This window comes from Dermacentor andersoni, chromosome 1 (assembly GCF_023375885.2).
Source record: "Dermacentor andersoni chromosome 1, qqDerAnde1_hic_scaffold, whole genome shotgun sequence".
NCBI classification, from domain to species: domain Eukaryota; kingdom Metazoa; phylum Arthropoda; class Arachnida; order Ixodida; family Ixodidae; genus Dermacentor; species Dermacentor andersoni.
In genome coordinates this window covers 385,422,981-385,437,998 of record NC_092814.1, presented here as the reverse complement: position 1 = coordinate 385,437,998, position 15,018 = coordinate 385,422,981, and the positions used below count along the sequence as shown (strand labels likewise).

Below are 15,018 nucleotides of genomic sequence, written 5' to 3'. Positions count from 1 at the left end.
AATTTGTTTATAATTGTAATAAACGAGAGTAGCCTTTTTTTTTTTTAAGGCGGGAAACACGAGCGCGCAGCACAAGAGAGCACTTCTCGGACTGCAATTATGCCTATAAGACACCAAATTACTGCGCTGATAAGCTCTTCCTGTTAAATGGGAGCAAAATAAAACAAAGGAAACATGTAGCAGAGCGTGGTTTCGATCCACGGACCTCTGGGTTATGGGCCCAGCACGCTTCCGCTGCGCCACTCTGCTGCTCCTGCATGCTTTGTAAATTTGTTTATAATTGTAATAAACGAGAGTAGCCTTTTTTTTTAAGGCGGGAAACACGAGCGCGCAGCACAAGAGAGCACTTCTCGGACTGCAATTATGCCTATAAGACACCAAATTACTGCGCTGATAAGCTCTTCCTGTTAAATGGGAGCAAAATAAAACAAAGGAGACATGTAGCAGAGCGTGGTTTCGATCCACGGACCTCTGGGTTATGGGCCCAGCACGCTTCCGCTGCGCCACTCTGCTGCTCCTGCACGCTTTGTAAATTTGTTTATAATTGTAATAAACGAGAGTAGCCTTTTTTCTTTAAGGCGGGAAACACGAGCGCGCAGCACAACAGAGCACTTCTCGGACTGCAATTATGCCTATAAGACACCAAATTACTGCGCTGAAAAGCTCTTCCTGTTAAATGGGAGCAAAATAAAACAAAGGAAACATGTAGCAGAGCGTGGTTTCGATCCACGGATCTCTGGGTTATGGGCCCAGCACGCTTCCGCTACGCCACTCTGCTGCTCCTGCATGCTTTGTAAATTTGTTTATAATTGTAATAAACGAGAGTAGCCTTTTTTTTTTAAGGCGGGAAACACGAGCGCGCAGCACAAGAGAGCACTTCTCGGAGTGCAATTATGCCTATAAGACACCAAATTACTGCGCTGATAAGCTCTTCCTGTTAAATGGGAGCAAAATAAAACAAAAGAAACATGTAGCAGAGCGTGGTTTCGATCCACGGATCTCTGGGTTATGGGCCCAGCACGCTTCCGCTGCGCCACTCTGCTGCTCCTGCACGCTTTGTAAATTTGTTTATAATTGTAATAAACGAGAGTAGCCTTTTTTTTTTTAAGGCGGGAAACACGAGCGCGCAGCACAAGACAGCACTTCTCGGACTGCAATTATGCCTATAAGACACCAAATTACTGCGCTGATAAGCTCTTCCTGCTAAATGGGAGCAAAATAAAACAAAGGAAACATGTAGCAGAGCGTGGTTTCGATCCACGGACCTCTGGGTTATGGGCCCAGCACGCTTCCGCTGCGCCACTCTGCTGCTCCTGCATGCTTTGTAAATTTGTTTATAATTGTAATAAACGAGAGTAGCCTTTTTTTTTAAGGCGGGAAACACGTGCGCGCAGCAGAAGAGAGCACTTCTCGGAGTGCAATTATGCCTATAAGACACCAAATTACTGCGCTGATAAGCTCTTCCTGTTAAATGGGAGCAAAATAAAAAAAAGGAAACATGTAGCAGAGCGTGGTTTCGATCCGCGGACCTCTGGGTTATGGGCCCAGCACGCTTCCGCTGCGCCACTCTTTTTTTTTTTTTTTTTCTTTATTGCCGACTTTGACGTACTCAATCAAGGTTTACAAAGATAAAACGTGTGGACCACACTTTGGCCAACACGGTATTAAAATCTTTTTAACAACGCTAATTCATCAAATAAGGAGATCCATTGTGGTGGATCAGGCAGCGCTTTGAACGCATCTCTTACACACACAACACTCTCAATGAAGTTTTCCCGAGCCGATCGAACAACAATGTCTCCGTTTTGAAATTGCGATCTAGTTTTCCACATAGCGTGGAGGCTCAGGATCATTATAAGTTCATACGGGACATCCTCGGCGTTATCAAACGGTAAGAAGCGTATTCCATATGGGTCCAGGGGTAACTGTTTTTTCAATGTCCTCTGCAGAACATCCCAGTGAAAGATGGCGTCCCAGCAGTCTAAGAATGCATGTTCTATTGTTTCCGGTTTTTTACATAATAAGCAGTCGGTGCTCCAGGGGATGAAAATACCCTTCTCATGAAGCCAGGTCTTAACGGGAAGTGTGTTTGTGTGCAATTTGAAGAAAAAAGATTTAGCTGACGGCCGTATTGGCATTTTTTTCACCCTCTTTAAAACGTCTTGTCCTGGGCCTCCACGTTGCGGAGAACGGTACAAAGGTGGAGGGAACATCGTGTCCACGAGATCCCTGTATAGTTTTTTCTTGGTAACGGTAGACAGGTATTGCTGTGAAAACCGTACGTTCAACATCTTATATGAACATACCACTTCACGTAGGTAACCAGTCACTGCTCCTGGCATATTATGAACAGTCGAAACAATGAATCCTGGAAGTTGTCTACACAGCCGTACCTGTATCACTGTCCGGAGAAAAGGATCGTTTTGATCCCGTAAAAACACAAAGCGTGAGACGACTTGTCGCAGAAACAAATGAGCTAAACCAAGCCCACCTTTCTTGACCGGGAGGAACAAGTTCATTCGACTCATCCTCTCCCAGGTGGAGGCCCAAATGAAAATGGCGAAAACACGGTGAACTTTTTGTACGCTTACCCTCGCAGCACACAACACATTCATAACGTACCATATCTTAGAAACTAAAAAAAGGTTGCAAACAGTGGCTCTAGAAAACATTGACAATTGTTTTCCTCTCCACCCGTCAGCCTCTTCCTTTGCTTTCGACACTTGATCTAGCCAGTACGATTCAGGTTCACGGTAATTTCCGAGAGGCACACCCAAGTATTGGGTTGGTAACGTCGACCACTTGAGTCGATAAAAGGTCTCCGGCGTGTCTTCCGAGCTACCATGCCAGAAGCCGTACCTTTTATCCCAGTTTATCTGGGCTGCAGTTGAGTCACAAAATCTTTCAACCACAGTCGTTGCCTCCTTAATGCTCGCTTTGGTTGTGCAGAAAATCGCGATATCATCGGCATATGCCAAAATTTTAACGTGTGCTGCCTGCAGCCGATAGCCTGCTATGCGCTCGTTATTTCTGATCGCCAAACAGAGTGGTTCGAGATAAGCAGCAAATAGAAGGGGTGACAGCGGGCATCCTTGCCGCACCGACGAGAGCACGGGAAAGCTATCGGTGAGCTCCCCATTAACAATGATGCGCGTTAAGCATTCTCTGTACGCCATCATGACGCCTTCCGTTATGACTTTGCCAACGTTCGCATGTTCCAGCATGGAGAACAAAGCCTTGTGCGAGACGAGGTCGAAAGCCTTTGCCAAATCGATCTGCATCATCGCGACGTTATCGCCAATCACATCGCAGCACTCAAGCACACTTCGAGCCGTGTGTACATTCGTTGCAATGCTGCGGCCTTTAATGCCACAAGTCTGGTGCGGCCCTACCAATGTCTTAATTACACTTTGCAGTCGTTTGGCCAAAGCTTTCGTGAATATTTTATAGTCGACATTGGCTAGAGTTATCGGACGATATGACCCTGGCAACAAAAGTTTTTCCTCGTCATCACTCTTCGGAATTAGCACGATATGCGAGGTTGTGAATGACAAGGGCAATCTTTTTCGCTCATACGCTTCGCTGATAACTTCGTGAAGAACAGGGGCCAATGCAGACTTGAAGGTTTTATAGAAAGCGGCCCCCAAGCCATCTGGCCCAGGTGCTTTACCGATGGTTAACTCGTCTATTGCGCACTCTATCTCACTCAGGCTAATTGGCAGTTCCAGCCGTGTCCTGACTTCTTCATCGAGCTTTGGCATCAGCGAGAGAAATTCATTCTGGTAGTTACATTTAGGATTCCGCGGATGAGCTAAAATATCTTTAAAGTGATCGGCGATCCCTTGCTTGATGTCATTTTTGTCGGATGTAATGTGATTGCCTTTAGCTAGCTGGCGGATTTCTTTCCGACAAGCGTACTTTTTCTCGTCTGATAAAGCTCGTTTCGTTGGAGTTTCTCCCGCCCACAACTTCTCAGACCTTGATCTCACAAGTGCTGCTCTGTATTTTACTGTATCTATCTTTTCTAGTTCAGTTCTCACTTCCTTTAATTCGTTAACATACACACCAGGCTCGACACTTTCCATGCTAATAAAAAATTGCAGTTGCTGGCGAAGCTTTGTTTCTGCTTGTTTCAGGTTGTGTCGAATGACACTGCTTCTTTCAATGGCCATTGTTTTTACTTTCTGTTTAAATTCTTCCCATTGAATGGCAAAGCTTAATGGCTTGGCTGAAGTCAGGTTTTCTAGTTCCTTCGCTACAGCATCGACAAAAGGATCGTCGTTCAACAACTGCGCATTCATTTTCTAGAGATCCCAGTTAAAGGGCCGTTTGCTCTGTCCTTTCCCGAACGTGGCAGTTACCAAGCAGTGATCACTGTATGCTACAGCTTGCACATCATATTCGCAACATAAGGGCACTAGTTCGGCTGACACGTATAATCTATCTAATCGAGCGTGGCTGTCACGTTGGAAGTGGGTAAAACGCGGGCGAGTACCGCTGGCAAAAACACTACCCACATCTACCAGGTCATAATCATGCACCACTGCGTTAAGAAATTCGGCACTCTTATCACGAATGCGTGAACATTTTGCTCGGTCTGCAGCATAGCAAACACAGTTAAAATCACCCAGCAGTATTACGACCTTGGAACAGTTTACGTACGCTTCAAGACGCTCAAAGAAAGATCGACGGTCCGTTTCAATATTCGGCGCATAGATACAAATAGCACGGTAATCCACATCCTCAAAACAGAAATCAGCCACTAAGAGGCGCCCAGTTTCACACGAAAACACTGACTGCATACAAATGCCAAGATTATTTCTTAGGAATATAGCGCAGCCGCCTGATCCACCAACCGCATGACAAACGCACACGTCAAAGTGCGCTCTAAAATTGGACACCATTCTGTCGGTTAGCTCTTGGCTCTCAATTTTCGTTTCTTGGATTCCTACTATATGTAAGTCATTATCCAAGAGGAGACGACTTAGCTGACATTGCCGTCTTCTTGCACTGAGCCCTCGTACATTTAACGTTGCTACACGTAGCATTCCTTCGAAATTAACCGCCATGACTACACGGTAGAATGGTGCCCATCACAATTACACAAGTATGAGCGCTCATGAAGGTGCGCCGGCAACCACGTGGAATGCCTCTAAAGGAGACGCCGCTCGACCTTCCGGAAAGGGCACTCAAGTGCAACTTGGGCCCCCCTTCCTGGCAAGGTTCTGAAAAACTAGCGCTCAGGATGACGGCCAATGCACTCACCAACCCCCCAACCCCACTCGAATTAGACAGCACGGAATTACGGAGGCGGTTTACCCGCCTGCCGTGGATCGACCGTAACGTTCGGCCGAAGCTTCAAGGTCGACCTCCTTATACCTCTCGCTTTGGGCGGTGGCTCGTCGCCGCCGCTGCCGTCCTGTTTCGCCGTCCGGCTAACGGTCTGGTTGTGGGGCCGTTTTCCCGTCGGTTGGGTAGATGGGCCTGTGAGGGTGTCCATGCCTTCAGGTTCAACGAGGGAGGAGGTCACCTCCGCATCAGGTGGGGTTTTCTCTTCAGCATTCGGCATGGCCGCGGTGCCCTCTGCAGTCGCTTGTTGGTGTCCTGTGAAGACAGCCTGAGCGACTTGTTTCTCCTCCTGTTCAAGCCGCACCGCCGGCTTTGCCACGACGTCAGCTGCTTCACCCGCCGCGGTCGACGTGTCCTCCATGTCCGCCTCGTCCATGAGTAGGGCGGAGTTGTCCTCATTGCCCACGGGTCCGGTGACGCTAGCGTACGTGCGCTCGCACTGGCTGTCCTCATGACCGAAGCGTCGGCAGGCACCACACCGTGGAATGCGGCACTCGCGACGAATGTGGCCCGTGCCGCGGCAGCGTAGGCAGAGAGGAGCTCTGCCCGGCACAACCACGAGAGCCAGTTCCCCGGCGACGCTCACCTGATGCGGAAGGTCGTCGAGCTTTACGCCCGGCTTCAACTTCAGCGTAACCAGCCTTGTTGTTGAGTTCTTATCAGTCACGCCGTGAACCCGCCAGCGCTCGCGGACTACGTCGGTGACCTTTCCAAACGGCGCGAAGGCAAAACGTACGTCCTCGTCAGGAACACTGGGCAGCAGCCAATGCACTTTCAGGCGTACGTCCTGGTTGGCGGGGTCGATGACGAGACACCGACCCTTCTTGACCTGCAGCTCTCCAACGCTGACGATCTTTTTCACCGCGTCGCTGTCCTTGAAGGTCACGGCCCACACATGGCTCATACGGTAGGCCCCGAGAGCAGCCACTTCCGGCAGGAGCGATAACTGGGCGAGCGCGTCGCGAAAATCTTCCACCCGGTATGGGCGGGCCCTGATATCACAGTGTAGAAAAACGGTATTCAAAACAAAACGCCCTGTTGGCAGACTAGGCAAAACAACTTGATACTCGTCGTCCGAGGCAGAAATCCTGGTACCGCGGCCCGTCTGGGCCGCTGAAGCCGCTCCTACGGAGCCCATGATTTACACGTCCGTCACGCTCGGTGGCCGGAAGTGGAATCCCCTGCGCCACTCTGCTGCTCCTGCATGCTTTGTAAATTTGTTTATAATTGTAATAAACGAGAGTAGCCTTTTTTTTTTAAGGCGGGAAACACGAGCGCGCAGCAGAAGACAGCACTTCTCGGAGTGCAATTATGCCTATAAGACACCAAATTACTGCGCTGATAAGCTCTTCCTGTTAAATGGGAGCAAAATAAAACAAAGGAAACATGTAGCAGAGCATGGTTTCGATCCACGGACCTCTGGGTTATGGGCCCAGCACGCTTCCGCTGCGCCACTCTGCTGCTCCTGCATGCTTTGTAAATTTGTTTATAATTGTAATAAACGAGAGTAGCCTTTTTTTTTAAGGCGGGAAACACGAGCGCGCAGCAGAAGAGAGCACTTCTCGGAGTGCAATTATGCCTATAAGACACCAAATTACTGCGCTGATAAGCTCTTCCTGTTAAATGGGAGCAAAATAAAACAAAGGAAACATGTAGCAGAGCGTGGTTTCGATCCACGGACCTCTGGGTTATGGGCCCAGCACGCTTCCGCTGCGCCACTCTGCTGCTCCTGCATGCTTTGTAAATTTGTTTATAATTGTAATAAACGAGAGTAGCCTTTTTTTTTAGGCCGAGAAACACGAGCTAGCAGCACAAGAGAGCACTTCTCGGAGTGCAATTATGCCTATAAGACACCAAATTACTGCGCTGATAAGCTCTTCCTGTTAAATGGGAGCAAAATAAAACGAAGCAAACATGTAGCAGAGCGTGGTTTCGATCCGCGGACTTCTGGGTTATGGGCCCAGCACGCTTCCGCTGCGCCACTCTGCTGCTCCTGCATGCTTTGTAAATTTGTTTATAATTGTAATAAACGAGAGTAGCCTTTTTTTTTTAGGCCGAGAAACACGAGCGCGCAGCAGAAGAGAGCACTTCTCGGAGTGCAATTATGCCTATAAGACACCAAATTACTGCGCTGATAAGCTCTTCCTGTTAAATGGGAGCAAAATAAAACAAAGGAAACATGTAGCAGAGCGTGGTTTCGATCCACGGACCTCTGGTTTATGGGCCCAGCACGCTTCCGCTGCGCCACTCTGCTGCTCCTGCATGCTTTGTAAATTTGTTTATAATTGTAATAAACGAGAGTAGCCTTTTTTTTTAAGGCGGGAAACACGAGCGCGCAGCAGAAGAGAGCACTTCTTGGAGTGCAATTATGTCTATAAGACACCAAATTACTGCGCTGATAAGCCCTTCCTGTTAAATGAGAGCAAAATAAAACAAAGGAAACATGTAGCAGAGCGTGGTTTCGATCCACGGACCTCTGGGTTATGGGCCCAGCACGCTTCCGCTGCGCCACTCTGCTGCTCCTGCACGCTTTGTAAATTTGTTTATAATTGTAATAAACGAGAGTAGCCTTTTTTTTAAGGCGGGAAACACGAGCGCGCAGCAGAAGAGAGCACTTCTTGGAGTGCAATTATGCCTATAAGACACCAAATTACTGCGCTGATATCTCTTCCTGTTAAATGGGAGCAAAATAAAACAAAGGAAACACACACTAAACAAAAATAACGCGAAATGGGAGTAAACCGCTCGTCCTGTATCGCATTCCCTTTTCTGGGTTTTTTTTACTACGTACCAGCCGAGGTAAAAATTTACTACCATGCTGACCAAGTTTTTGCATGTAGAAACGAGAGTAATTTTTTAATCTGTGTGAAGGTTTTTAGGGACGATAGCGGGACTATATTTTTACTTCCATCACAAAGTTCTAGCGGCTATTCCTGAGAGTTATTTTTCAAGCCCACTCGAGAGTTTCTTGGGTCTGATGCGAGAGTATTTTTTTACCTCTTTCATGAACTTTTCTCAGCTTTTTCCGAGAGTAATTTTTCATGCCCATTCGCGAGTTTCTTGGCTCTGATGCGGGAGTATTTTTTTACCTCTTTCATTAACTTTTCTCAGCTTTATCTGAGAGTTAATTTTTCAAGCCCATTCTGGAGTTTGTTGGAGGTGATGTGAGATTACTTTTTTACATCATTTATCCGGTTTTCCAGGCTATTCCTGGGAGTTATTTTCAGGCCTATTCTCGAGTTTTTTGGTACTGATGTGAGGGTATTTTTTTACCTCGTTATCAAGGTTTCTTAGCTCTACTCGAGAGTAATCTTTAAGCCCATTCTGTAGTTTGTTAGAGCTGATCTGAGTATTTTTTTCACCTCAGTCATCGTTTTCTCGGTTCTTTCCGAGAGTAATTTTTCAAGCCCATCCTGGTGTTTCTTGGGGCTGATGTGGAAGTATTTCGAAGACAATTGAAAGACCACAAGGATGATTTCAAAGATCCCAAGCATGAGTGATTGTTTATTAGTTCTGACATGTTTCTCATAAAAAAGTCAGGCATGAGTTAATGGCCTGAGGCATGGCCTTAAAATGCTGTGATAAGCATAATAAATATTTGTACTAATACAGACTGGGGCTGGTAGCTGCCCATTAGATCTCTCATAGCAAAGTAAAATATGACAACACATTCAATGTGCAATCCCACTAAACTACAGTGAAAATAAAGTGACACACAATACAATATCTAACTCATAAATACACAGGCAGTACTAGAGATGTTCACATTAGACCCACTGAATATGCAGATCATTCCTTCAAACAGGCAGTTGTCCAGAACATGGTTGTGCAGTGCATTCAATGGATCAGTATGAACCATAACTATGCAACATAAAAATATTGCACTTAAGGCCAAATGACATCTGCTAACGGCCACTACTGCCCCAGACGAAATGAAACAACCATGTGGTAAATACAGCAAGCGTTCGTACTATCACAGTGCAACACATTTAAGAAGTAGTGAAGCTAAGTCAGTAGTAGAGATGTTCACATTAGACCCACTGAATATGCAGATTTCTTCAAGCAGGCAGTTGTCCAGAACATGGGTGTGCAGTGCATTCAGTGGATCATTATGAACAATACTATGCAAAATAAAAATATTGCACTTAAGGGCAAATAGCATCTGCTGCTAACGGCCATTACTGCCCCAGACGAAATGAAACAACGATGTGGTAAATACAGCAAGTATTCGTAATATCACACATTAGTGCCGGCAACTGCCCACCATATCTCTCACTGCAAAAGGAAAACTGTCAACGCACTCACGATGTAGTGAAAATAAAGCACAGTGAAAACAAAGTGACACACAATACATCTAACTCATAAATACACAGGCAGTACTAGAGATGTTCACATTAGACCCACTGAATATGCAGATCATTCCTCCAAACAGGCAGTTGTCCAGAACATGGGTGTGCAGTGCATACAATGGATCAGTATGAACCATAACTATGCAACATAAAAATATTGCACTTAAGGCCAAATGACATCTGCTAACGGCCACTACTGCCCCAGACGAAATGAAACAACCATGTGGTAAATACAGCAAGCGTTCGTACTATCACAGTGCAACACATTTAAGAAGTAGTGAATAAGTCAGTAGTAGAGATGTTCACATTAGACCCACTGAATATGCAGATATCTTCAAACAGGAAGTTGTCCAGAACATGGGTGTGCAGTGCCTTCAGTGGATCATTATGAACAATACTATGCAAAATAAAAATATTGCACTTAAGGGCAAATAGCATCTGCTGCTAATGACCATTGCTGCCCCAGCGAAATGAAACAATCGTGATAAATACAGCAAGCATTCATACTATCACATTAGTGTAGGCAACTGCCCACCATCTTTCATTGCAAAAGGAAAACTGTCACAACACATTCAAGATGTAGTGAAAGTAAAGAACAGTGAAAACAAAGTGACACACAATACAAAATCTAACTCTAAAGTATTGCAACAAGCAAATGAGAGAGCACTAGAGATTATCATTGGACCAAGTGATAGCGTACTGACCTTCAAACAGTGCTTTTGTTAGGCAAAATAATTTTTATACACTTTTCTGAGGATATGAATCTGAAAAATTTTTTGCCTAGCAATAGTTCTTGTAGAAATTTACTAACTCTAATGCTTTCACCCGTGGCTTTGTGTAACACAAATCCAGAAAGCAGTGCTCAATGAATGTTAAAATCCTGTGGGCCTTTTTTGGGTATACAATGTGGAATACCCAGAACGAAGCGAAAAGGCAGGCCAGGCCTGCTAGCAGGGATGACGTCACAAACAATCGCTGCGCATCGATGTGCAGCGCGAGGGAGCCATCAGATGCCCTCTGGAGGCATGGAGTTAGTGGGACCGCAGCTGTCTGTGGAACAAAACAAAAATTAACAATTTTATTACACGAACCTAAGGTCACTCCATAACAAGCCCCTAATTTTGATGGTTACAAAAAAGCAAATGCCTTGTTTTATTCATTCATAAAGTGTGTTATATTTAAGTTTTCCTAAAAGGGGGCATGTTCAGATATGGAAATAAATTTGTCTTACTGAAAGTCACAGCATATGTGCGCAAAGCACACAATTCAGAAATAAGCTAACCAAGACCTTAAATAAAAGCTAACTAATACACTGGGACTACACAAAACATGGTCATTAAATTTTCGCTAAGCATTAGTTTTCAGCAACAGATGTCAGATGAAATCAGTGTGTTTAGGCTCCCTTGAGCAAAAGGGTCAGCAGCTCCCATCTAGCGAGGGAAGAGCAGACGCGCAGTGCCCCCAGAAAGTTATGATAGGCAGAAACAGGCCCCACATGCAGTCCAAAAGGAGATTAACACAACTGTGCTCCAGTCCAGCTATTGTATATGTTAATACCTCCTCTGTCTTGAAGCACTTACTTCTGTTAAGATAGCATCAAGTGATTCATTGCAGCGGCCTGCAATGAAGTTCAGGACACCAAGCACACCATCCTCTGCAAACAGTGAAGGATACACTTCAGTACTATTTTACTCTCTTATTTTATGTAAAGAAAAAAATTAGCTAGAGCTATGCATGTATCGGCATAGTTACTTCATGCATAAGGCTATAAAGGGGCAGGGCACACATCTTGCCATTTCTGTAGCGCTGCTGCATGCTGGGCTTGTTGGCATGCGAACTTCTATATTCTTGCGCAAGCGCACAGGGACAAAAGGTAGATGCAAGCACCACATCTAAGTCTTCATTTTATCTCGGTCTGCTTACGCAAGAATGTTATCCAAGTTGTAGTTTTTGCTATAAACTTTTAATGCAACAGTTGTTTGCAATGCTGTTACATTATTACAAAGCTGTTTCATATTCACTGGAAAGTGTACCCATGCGGTGTAGTCAACGTTTCTGGCCATCTCAAGCACACCTTACACAGCATATTACAAAGAAAACAGCTCATTCCTAGTGTTCAAGAATCCAACCCGGATGTTAGTAACCTCGTGCAGATTTCTAGTTTTGAATGAGCAAATTCAGTGTGGTGCCAGAACTACATCTTTAGAAGACAGTTACCAATCATAATCATCATATGAAGTCGCATTAAGCAGGCTCCTACAAACACGGCATGCTCTCTCATAGTGGTTAATCCTCTACAGCTTGAAAAAACCTGTTGTAGCTTGCATGTGAGAGTAAAGAAGTTACTTGCTCTGGGTACATTTAGCTCAAGTGAATAAAAGTAATTATGCAAAAGATTTTATTATAAAGTAACTTATGTATATACAGAAATGGTTGATCCCCGAAAGGAGTAGCAGTTTTGTCAACACTGAAAATCTATAAAAAATAGCAACACATAAAATTACCAGAAGCCATGGCAGAGAATTGAACAACCTCGTCCTGCTCCGCGTGGTCGAGAATGATGCTGCACAGACGGCTGCAGCCACGCTCAATACTGTCGAGTATTGTTCTTTTGAACAATATATTGAACTCCATCAGCAGCTGAAAATAGAGACCATTATGATTAACATGAACGGCATGAAAACGTTGAACATAAGCATACCGAGTGTTCTGTTGCTAGGAAAGGATACTGCAGGAGCGCCTCCGACAACGTGATTCGGCGAAGACACTCGTGCCGTTCCTTGGCTGTTGCAAGAAGACGTGGCCGCAAATCTTCTGGATCAGCAGTTGCAAAATGTTGCTGTAGCCACTCGTTATGTTTTTGTCGCGACTCCATGGTCTCCCCATAAATGATGAGGTCATTGTTGTCCTGCAATATGTAAAACCAGCACCTCAGTGACGTAACTTTGATAGTTAAAAGAAAAATATCAGTGAAACAAAAAACAGCCGAAAGATGTGCACCACTGACAACACTTTACCTGCATTTTTCAGAAGGGCATGCAAAACAAAACAGAAATAATTAACAAACACTAACAGAGAGGCGGCATAGCTTCTTGTTCGCCACCTCCACCACTGGCTCCCTGGGACTCTTGCGGTAGCTCTGGGCCCGAACCGCTTGCATTTCCGTAGACACATTCACTGCCTTCTTTCTGTTGTTCTTAAACTTATTCTTGAGGGCAACTTTCCACGATTCCTGTAGATTATTTGAACAAAGAGGCATAAAAGACGTTACTTTAGTGCATAAAAGCACACAAGAATTCCAGTTGGCTAAAGAAATGTGTATGCATACCTAGAACAAAAGCCTTTTACCTGTTACGGTGCATCACAAATTTTTTTAAAGGTACTTGTTCTATTTATACCATTTCATTCTGTTGGATCTTGGTTGTTTTACTTGTGTAAGTGTAAGATTGCCACCTTTACAGACTCGCGCTGCCCTTAGCAGTTTACAACGCAGTCAGATTGACTGTCCAGTTGTGCGCAGCATTAATGACTCTGCCAACAAAATTGTCTCATATGACATATCTCTCGTTGCCCAACGGATACCTTCACACATAAAGGTCGCCAGAAATAACGAGGCTGTTCGGCTGGCTTCACTTGCGCTCATAACAGCTGTGCCTGCCCTGAAATATTGTGCAAGCTTCATGAAGCTCGTCTTGTGATTTGTCAACACCTACTCAAGCAGCATCCAGACTAGCGCATCGCAAATGGAATGTTCCCACCCCGTGTTCGCGATCAAGGCTTGCCTTGTCGCACTAGAGCACTACTACTCAAGCTAAGGGTTGGCTGTGTGAGCGTGTGCGAACGTTTATAATGACAAGGACATGTGGCTGGTCCATCATGTCCACTGATACTGTAGTGTCCTGCTTCCACTGCACAGCGCACGTCGCTTGTGAGAGACTGTCACCTTCTTGGCCTGCAGTGTACGACACTCAACAAATATTTGTACCCCAGTGGTTGTGAGTTTCGACGCAATCAGGTGCATCACACTCTTACTTTTCTAAAAGAATCTACCTTAGGTTCACATTTGTAGCCTATTTCTGTTTCCGAGTGACAGGAACTCTGACACTATTTTTTCTATTTCAACAATATTTAGTGGCGTGACCTGCAGTGACCGGCCCTACTGCGTGTGACCTGTATTGTGTGTGTTCTACCTAATTCTTTGAGATGAGCAATCTTTCTTTTGTCTTCCATCCCCTTCTTCCTATCTTCTATTTCTGTTGCTGTCTCCTGCTTTCTGAAGGGTAGGCAGGCGTTGTGCCCCTTCCGGTGGCAGTTGCCAGCCTGCTCTTCGCATCCCTTTCCTGTCTAGTATATATACAGGTTGTTTCCGCAAGCACTTTAAAAAAGATTTCAAAGGTTGCCTGTGGCAGATAGCACAATTCTGGTTCATGAGCTGGTCTATTCAAAGAGGCAGACATTACTTGCGAAAAAAATTGAAATGCATAATCAACTTAAAAGGACATCTTGTTGGGCGAGTTGGTCACAATTCGTCTTGAGTACTAGGTGCGAACACACACAAGACACAAGGGAGGAGACAGGACAGAGCGCCACTTACAACTGCTTTATTCGGAGGCGCACCACACACTTATATAGCCGTCTTAGACGCAAGGAACGCAATCAGATCAAGATTGATATGGAAGTGAACTGTTAAATATTTCTCAGCCATATATAAAGATGTTGATGGATCGCTGATGCACATACTTCCTTTCTTTTCGATAAAGAAATGACTTGCAATTCACCGTTGAAGTGCCTGAGGGTAACTGCCTACAGTTTCTAGATATAACCATTGAGTTTTGTGCGGATCAGATTTGTTGGGCATATGCACTTCGTGCAAAAAAAAAGGGCTCCTGCCATGCGACTCCGCCCATTCGAAGTTAATAAAAAGGGGAATTGCTTCACTTTGCCTAAAATCCGCCCTCGGAAAATCGTGCCCTCACAAGATGCAGTTTAGCTGGCAGAACCAATTGGCTAGGCTGCCTCCAGCTGGATTCCCTGATTCAATTGTGATGGCAGTCGCTTAAAGCCTAGTACAAAAAATGAGTGCGGCTGTGAGAGCTGAGGAAGATCCCCCTCGAGATGAGGTGTTGAGGCCTGTGGTGGTGCCCTATGTACACAAGATGGCCCACAATTTAAAGAAGGTTGCTAGCAGACATGGGGTACCGCTTGTGTTTTCAGCCCCCAAGAAGCTAGGAAGCCTTTGTTCTCGTATCAAAAGAATATGTGAAGATAAAAATGGATGCAGCACCAAGCACGGGCGACCGATCATGAAGTGCGCCGAAGG

General features: G+C 45.3%; 5 non-coding genes across 5 annotated transcripts; all 5 read right to left on the bottom strand.

Moving 5' to 3' along the window:
* Positions 1-177: 177 nt before the first annotated feature.
* TRNAM-CAU (transfer RNA methionine (anticodon CAU)) lies at positions 178-249 on the bottom strand. The gene has a single exon. It is a non-coding gene; the product is annotated as a tRNA-Met (tRNA).
* Positions 250-441: 192 nt separating this feature from the next.
* TRNAM-CAU (transfer RNA methionine (anticodon CAU)) lies at positions 442-513 on the bottom strand. Its single transcript has one exon. It is a non-coding gene; the product is annotated as a tRNA-Met (tRNA).
* Positions 514-1,237: 724 nt separating this feature from the next.
* On the bottom strand, positions 1,238-1,309 carry TRNAM-CAU (transfer RNA methionine (anticodon CAU)). The gene has a single exon. It is a non-coding gene; the product is annotated as a tRNA-Met (tRNA).
* Positions 1,310-7,002: 5,693 nt separating this feature from the next.
* On the bottom strand, positions 7,003-7,074 carry TRNAM-CAU (transfer RNA methionine (anticodon CAU)). Its single transcript has one exon. It is a non-coding gene; the product is annotated as a tRNA-Met (tRNA).
* Positions 7,075-7,795: 721 nt separating this feature from the next.
* TRNAM-CAU (transfer RNA methionine (anticodon CAU)) lies at positions 7,796-7,867 on the bottom strand. The gene has a single exon. It is a non-coding gene; the product is annotated as a tRNA-Met (tRNA).
* Between the last annotated feature and the right edge of the window lie 7,151 nt (positions 7,868-15,018).